We start from the raw sequence: 6000 nt of genomic DNA, 5'->3' as shown, positions 1-6000 counted from the left end.
ATGCACTTGAGTTTGCACTGATGACATCAGAGGAAATTGAGACACTTTCCACCCAGGACACTGCAAGTCCTGGCCTGTCAATGACCAGCTGCTGTGAGTTCTAACCCCAGACTTGCTCCCCTGGAAGCCAAATAGAGTCTGAAAGGGGAAGGAGGTGCACCTCAGAAAGGGTTCTTTACCAAAGCAAAGAATCAAGCTCTCCCATCCCAGCGCTGAGTCTAGCATAGGATTCCTCATTATTAAAAGCAGAAGAGAGGCCCAAGAAAAACTTTTTAAAAGATGTAGGCACCTCCCTAGAACACATCCCCCTGCTCTCCCCTCTTGCTGATTGCCAAGGGGTTGGGGAAAGCTGGTTCTTACCCACCCCAGTCCAGCCATGTGACTATGGCTAAGCCAACCATGGAGTTCCAGTTGCCACAAACGGGGATTGCTCCAAGGATAGGCTTGTGCCCTAAACTGACCAATCAGAGTGAATTCCAGGATGTTTGCAAGAAACAAAGGAGAAAAAAAATCATCTTCGGTTGCTATCTGCTAAAGGGTGAAGCATCACATAGCCAAGGAGCTGCTGGCAGCTTCTTGCAACCAAGGGAAGCAAAGTGAAGAGACAAAGATAAACCAGGTCATCAGAGCAGCGTCATGCTGCTGGATCAAGCTTTGCCTGAAGCATACACTCTAAGACTTCTTACTTAAGCCAATAAATTCTCTTCGTTATAGACATCAGTTTGAGCCAGGTTTTTATTACTTTCCACCAGTTGATACTGTCTGTTCTTCACTGGTACCACTTCTTTACATCTGAAAATAATAATAATAGTTTAGCTATTTATAGTAATGGAGCAACTTAATACACAGAGTCTCAGCTAAGATCTAGGCCAGGCAAATGTTATAGCAGTGAAAAATAAGAATGAGGTTTTACCTGGTCTTCTCTATGGCTCCCTCCACCATACCTGCCCCACTGCCCCACGGTAAGAATTTGCTAAAGGATGTGTTTGTCTTAAAAGACATCCACAAATGCTTTGAACACCTCCCATTCAAGAGGTGGAGTCTAATTCCTCTCCTCTTGACTGCAATCCAGACTTAATGACTCATTTCTTTTTTTTTTTATTTTAAAGATGTTTTATTTCAAAGATACAAAAATTCTCAATAAAATACTTGCCAACATACATTCAACAGTACATTAAAAATATTACATACTAAGATCAAGTTGGTTTCCTTCCAGGGATGGAATGACTCATTTCTAATAAATAAAAGGAAGTAGAAGTGGCACAGAGTAACTTCGGAGTCTAGGTCACAGTCTTCGTCTACCCAGTGCTCCCTCTCACAGGGTGCTCCTTCTGGGAAGCCACCATCTGTAAGGAAACCCAGGTGGCACAAGGAGGCATGGTGGTCAGTGTTCTGCTAGGGTCCCAGCCCATAGTCAGCAGCAGCCACTAGTCCTCCAGACAGTTCCCGCCCAGGCCTTGGAGCTGTCACCCTGAAACTGAGTCCTACCCAAATGCAGAAGCAAAACAATGGCTGTTTCAAGCCACTAAGTCTGGGAGTCACTTGTTACACAGCATTAGGTAGCTGGAACACAGAGCTAAGCATGAAGTCATGAAACGCACACGTATGCATTCATGTCATCTGGCTCACTCCCTGTGACAACTTTGTGATGACCTTGCTATTAACACTTCCACCTTACAGATGAGAAAACTGAAATTCTGAGCGGCAAAGAGGCCTGCCCCAGGTTCCTCGGACAGCAAGTTACATGTGGTTCTCATTCTTCCAGGCCCTCCATCCTTTCAACAATAAGGACTTCAGGGGCTGATTCCTTGCTTACTCTATGTCTTGGGGGACAGAGAAAACTGAGATGATGGGGCCTGAGGCCACTCCTGCTTTATAGAGAATAAACCTCCTCCAGCCATCACCATAGTCACAGCAACTGTGCCCATCTGTCACCCAGCCAATCTCCAGACAAGAAAACAGAATGACCTTCTGAAATACAAATCTGTCACTCTGAAGTCTTTGGTGGCTCCCTCTTTCCCCCAACATACACTAGGACTCCTCAGCGTGGCACCTGTGCCCTGTCCAGCCTCATCCACCTCTCCAGCCCCACCTCCCACCATCCTCTCCAGTAGAGTCACACATCAGCCATGCTGAACAACCTACAATCCCCTCACCCACCAGCCCTCTCTCATCTGCCCTTCCCCATTCCTCCCCTTCTCTGGCTGGTGAGCTCTCACTCCTCCTGAGCCCTAGGCCCAATGGCCTCTCTGTGCTCCCCAGGATCCTGGGGGCTGCTCCCCCTCAGATTTCAAAGACCTCACACATATGTATCTGTGTGCATGCGTGTACACGTGTGTGCACACGCGCATGTGCATTTGTGTATGTACGTATGCTTGCGTGTGTACGTGCATACACGTGAAGGAGAGAGTTTAGCAGAAATTATTTACAAGTGAGGACATGCATCTCAGCTCAGCCATTTGCTAGCTTTGGGATTTGGGGCATTTTACCGGACCTCCTTCAATCTCAGTTTCCCACCTGCAGAATGGGTGCACGAAGGTTCCTTGTAGGGTCATTGGTCAGATGAAAGGAGATGACCTATATGGAGGGTTTGGCCCTTGTATCAGTGCTCACCCAGCTGTCACACGTGTGCTTGCTATTTTTGGAAAGTCAGGGTTCCACCTGGAATTCCATGAGAAATTCCATGGGCAGGGACCATGATCTTTCTGCCCAGCCTGCCCACAGCCTGAGTCCTGATAGGCATTCAGTACATAAGTGCTGCAGAGGAGAGCAGGAGAAAGTAAACCTGGGCTGTGTATTCATATTACAGCCAGGATACTCATGGGAGAGTCCCAATTTCAAGCTGTGATCAAGGTTTGGGCCACTGGACAACTTGGGGCCTAGAACCAGCAGCATAGGAAACAGTCAACTAAATCTCTCTCCCATTAGCCACAGGACCCTGCTGTTCCTGCTGAAGGAATTTCTCATCACCCACAGTGATCTTTTCCTGGAATAGAAGCATCCGGGGAACACGCTCACAGCAGCAAGTTCTTCTGCTTCCATGGTCTGTGCCCCCTCAGCCGCAACTCCCTGGAAAGCCTGGGGTGCTCTCAGCTGGGCTCCGTAGACTCAATTTGTCCCCACATCAGGCCCACAGAGGGCTCCCTCACCTGGAGTCCTGGATGGACTTCCTGCCAGCTTGACTTCTCTTCCAGTCTCTTGCTCCAATCCCATGACTCCATCTGGTGTCTTCTTAGAGCAGTGGCTGTCACATTACAACCAGTGTCCACTCCTGGCCCATCCAGTGCCAGTGCAGAATGCAAACCCCACACTCCCTGCTAACACCCTCCATGGCTCCCCAGTGCCTCCAAATAACCCCCCAGTCTTCACAACACATACTGAGGTGGTTCCATGAAGTCCATTAAAAGTTATCAGGTCCTCACGTGGAAATCATACTGCCTACATGAGCGACTCTGCTGGCTTGTCCTTGCAGCCATAGCTTGTTGGGCCAGGAGCAGACACCTAACAAAAGGCACTCAATCCCTTGTTGGAAAGGGGCCTAGGAAGTGACCCGGTGACAGTGCTTTGCCCAGTGGAGCTAAGGGTGGCTAAGGTGACCCATCAGACTCACCACAGGGAGTGTTTGTGCTGGTCAAACACTCCTTGAGCTCCGAGCTCCGTTGTTATTCTCAGCTGCCCTTGTCGGGGGATAGAACCATGGAGCTCCACCTGATGAATTGATGACAAAGGTAAGAGTCAAGGATGTTAAAAACTAGCTGCTCCTTCATTTCTGTCTACTCCGCCCCAGGGAACATTGAGGTCCCCTGTTCTGGGTGACACTGTGTGTGGCCTTGTTAAGCCATGTCACTATCTGGGCTCATCTGTTATGACAGCAGAGCCGCTCTCATCCTAGCTAACACATATTCTTAAGGACTGAGCTGGAGATGCACACAGAGAATTGGACATGAAAGGGTTTTATATTAATGTCAAACCCCCAGGGAGCTTTTGTTTGGCTCAAGTGGTAAGAATGCCTGCCTAGTTCAAAGCCCAGTGCTGCCAAAATGAATAAATAAATAATAAATAAAGCCATAGCTCAAAGCCACTGCTGTCATCAAACTGCCTCAGCTGGAACTAATCGCTCTATTTTATTCATTTCCACAGCACTCAAACGCTGAGATTTTTTCTTTTTACCTATAAGATGGGAGAATCAATGAGAAACCTTGTGACAAAACCCATGCTTACTCTGAAGCCATGAGTAGTGTTGTGACTGCCGCTCCTTCCCTCTGTCTCCTGGCGGTGTTGAGGCCATCCTTCCTCCATTCTCCTTCTCTTCCATCCGTTAAGGTTCTTTGGTTGTAAACAGAACCTCTGCCTGCCCCAAGCACACGCCTCCTTTTAAACGTTATAAAGTGTATAGATTAGGTGGCTCTGGCTAGATTGCAGAGACCCCTAAAGAGTGGAAGAAAGCAGTAAGGAGTCCTTCAACCAGAAGCCCAAGGGAAGTTGGTGGCCTTACCACGGTCACCGAATAGTGTTGAGCTGGCATCTCTGTGGTTCTGCTAAAGTCCCTCATGCTCATAGGTGCCTGCCATGGCTCCAACCATCATGCCCACATTCGAGTCAGAAGGAGAAAGAAGGAAAGAGACATCCCAGCAGATTCACATTTGCATCTCCCTGCCTAAGTTACAGGCCACCCCTAGCTGCAAGGGTGTCTAGAAAGCAGTTTTGAGTCTTCACATCCTAGAGGAAAGGAAGGCCAGCTGGGAGGGATGGGATGTGTGCTGAGGATCAACCCTGGTGTGCATGGAAGAAGGACTGGCTAGACTGAGAGCCAGGTGGCAGAAGCTACGGGGCAGCAGTGTTCTGGGGGGGCAGTCAGCTCCAGTGTTCTCAGACCTTGTGACATCCTTTCCCACAGTCTGATTTCCAAGACTGGGCACAGGAGGCGCACAGGAGCCTGCCTTGGGAAGGAGAGCTTCCCACAGCAAAGTGAAAGGGACAGACAGGTCCAAAACCCCAAACTCCTCACCCCTCCCTTGGAGGATGCAAGCTCCTAGAAGCAGAATCCCTGACATCCCACCAAGGAGTCCACTGCTGCCCCCACCAGCAAGGCGATGCAGCCAGCCAAGGCTGTTTCATCCTTCTGTTTGTTTGGTGGACTGGGATTTGAACTCAGGACCCGAGGCTTGCTAGGCAGGTGCTCCAGCACTTGAGCCATGCTGCCAGCCCCTGTTTCATCCTTTTTGTTTTGACTGATTCATCATTTTATCCTTTGGTCTGGAAGCCAAGCAGACCAGGATTGGTATTCCAGCACCCCTTTGTCCTCTCTGGGTGGCTGTGAAGGAGCTTCTTTGCTTCTCTTTGGCTTCATTTTCCTATTTGCAAAATAGAATTAAGCCCATCTCAAGAGGTCACGAGCATCGTGCCTGTCCTCCACGTCTCGTACAGGCGTTGGATGAGAACTGTCTGCAGTGAGCGTGTGGTGGACAGCTCCCAACACCCAACTCCTCAGCAACTCTTCTCTGGATTCCTACAGAGTTTCGGTTTGATATTTGAGAAGAGAATGAAGTTCTGATCCTTCTAGTGCATCCTAAAAATAGTTAGTTCTTCTCTGTGCATTGTGTCAGCTCAGCAAGTTGCATGGAGGGAACTGGGGATTGTGAAAGGCAGTCTTTCTAAAGAGAGGTCAAATGTTCTTTACCCGAAAGGAACTCACAGAGGATGCATATGTTGCTGTAGACCTGGTAGAGAGCATGCGGGCATCCCTCGACCCCCATGCCAGGGCTGGATCTGCATCCCCAAGGCTAGGAAGAAACTGGGACGAGATGATTTCTAGAAAAAGTGGGTATTTGTCTCCTATTCATTCATTCACCCACTCCAGACCTCTGCAAGGCATTTACTGAATGCTACCAGCTGAGAAACTGAAGTGCAAAAGATGCACCAGGTGCAGGTGGCTCACACCTGTAATCCTAGCTACTTGGGAGGCTCAGATTGAGGGGATGATAGTTCCAGGCCAGTCTA

At 49.0% G+C, this 6000-nt stretch overlaps 1 long non-coding RNA gene across 1 annotated transcript; it reads right to left on the bottom strand.

Moving 5' to 3' along the window:
- Positions 1 to 222: 222 nt before the first annotated feature.
- Positions 223 to 4877, bottom strand: LOC141421377 (uncharacterized). Its single transcript, XR_012445967.1, has 3 exons — positions 4222 to 4877; positions 3611 to 3708; positions 223 to 792 (listed from the first exon to the last, which is right to left on the bottom strand). It is a non-coding gene; the product is annotated as an uncharacterized lncRNA (long non-coding RNA).
- Positions 4878 to 6000: the final 1123 nt, after the last annotated feature.

Source organism: Castor canadensis, chromosome 3, assembly GCF_047511655.1.
Source record: "Castor canadensis chromosome 3, mCasCan1.hap1v2, whole genome shotgun sequence".
NCBI lineage: Eukaryota > Metazoa > Chordata > Mammalia > Rodentia > Castoridae > Castor > Castor canadensis.
This window is presented reverse-complemented; position numbering and strand designations above follow the sequence as displayed.